Source organism: Plasmodium inui (genome assembly GCF_000524495.1).
Source record: "Plasmodium inui San Antonio 1 unplaced genomic scaffold supercont1.43, whole genome shotgun sequence".
NCBI classification, from domain to species: Eukaryota; Apicomplexa; class Aconoidasida; order Haemosporida; family Plasmodiidae; genus Plasmodium; species Plasmodium inui.
In genome coordinates, this window is record NW_008481877.1 from 85,787 (window position 1) to 87,766 (window position 1,980).

Sequence of the window (1,980 nt, forward strand, 5' to 3'; positions counted from 1 at the left end):
CCCCCCAAAGTCTGAATAAAGAAAGAGTCCAACAAGATTCCCAACCTCTAACAACAAATCCCTCAACCATGGAAGGTGATTAATAGGATCCTAAGGAAGGAAGCCCTAGTAGAATCCACCATCCCGAGGAAATCCATGACAAGTTCCAATAAGTAAAACGGGCTAGTTCCTAAACGTCCAAAACTCACAACAGGGCCCAAATAGAATTAGCAAAAAGAAACCACCCGACGGCCCAACGAGCTACATTGGAACCAGACAGACTCCGCACATTCAGAAAAGTGGAAAAACATCATCCTTTCCCAAGTAGGGGCAGCGAAAAGGTCAATAAAAATAGCAGCGTTATGTCAAGACAGGATTGGCCCAAGGAAAGAAAAGGCAAGATAAAAAACTCACTATGAAAAAAGCTCAAAGGATAGAAACCCCCCCTCCTCAAACCATAGTCCAGTTGTCCTAACAAGCAAGACGAAGAAGCTCAAGGGAGAAAGTCCGTGCCTGGGACGAACGTCAAAGAGAGAAAAACGAAGAATCATCTGGAAGACGCCTCCGAAGCAAAAACCAAACAAGACAAATAGTAACTGATCGAAGAGTATGATGAGATCACAGGTGCGCAGAACTCACCGAGAAGAACATACTAGGACAAGCACCTCAAAACAAAGAAACCGACTGTCCCACCCCCCTGAGTTCGAAGGAGGGGCAACTGAAAGGCGAAGAATCGTCAGATGAGAAGAGGGTGTACCGCAAGAAGGAGCATTAGAAATATCGAGTGTGTGGTCCCTGGCAGACGCAAGTAATAGACCCAGGGTCAGATGATCTGATTCCTAAGAGTTTTCACGAGGAGTCTCAGGAGGAGATCAGGAGCGGCCGTCAGACCCCGAGAGCACCGCCCAGAATTCTGATAGCAATACCTCCCTCACCCACTTCCTTAGTCAGCCAGTCAAGATAAGCTCCTATAAAGACGAAGAAGACAATGCAGCCAACTAACTCCCCCGCGGATAGGAGGACTAAATAACAATGTCACATTAGACCAGCAAAGAGTCTCAGGAACACCAGAATATGAAACCAACGAAAACATCTGAGTCGGAGCAAATAGAAGACCTGCAAGAAGATTTTCTCCCCCACTAATTATTCCAGAGTCAAACGGACTCGATATTATCCCAAATCACCGGGTTAAGGATGATCCCTTAATCTAAGATGAGACTCCAATCTTCGGGATAACATCATCAGCTCCCCCAAAAATATAAGGAGAAGGAGCCAGAAGACTAGGATCTCCTAATGCCCACGGCAGAATATGAATCACCCATCCCACCTACACAAAGCTCGCATCAGGCAACAGACGGTTAGGATTAAACACCAGGAGAGACCAACAGGACAGGGTGAACCAAGAATAGGAACAGATTTAACGAAAACCAAAGTATATAAAACTCGAACTGGATAAGGAAGGAACTAAGATTCTCTAGAAGAAAGTCTAATAGACTCATCTCCCACACATACGACGATCCCAACACGGAACGGGCCAAATCCCGAGGAGAAAAGGACCCCGGGGGCGGGAAACAATCTTTAAGGAATCAACAAGTAGAAGGCACTAAACGAAGCAGACGGAAGGGGATCCATTAAGGAAACCATCTAAAGCAGGAATCTCAGAAACCGACAATTCCGGGAGCCTGAGCTGGTAAGTGGCATCTGAAACACGCGTACAGACCAGAGCTGACTGGACAGTAGGTAAACACGAAAATGGAAAAAAATGATAAACTGCACGAGAAGGTAACAGAAGGAAATAAAATCATAAAATTCCGGAAACTGCAGCTCCAGGTCCAACGGCTCCTAGTCAACACAACTAGAAGAGTAGTATTACGAGTCTGACTGGGGGGTAAACTAAAATAGTTCAAGCAACAACTGGAAACCCCATATAATTCAGGCACAGAGGAAAGAGTAGGGGACCAGGGGAAACAATCCGTAAATGGAAAAACATGCTGCCCCCCC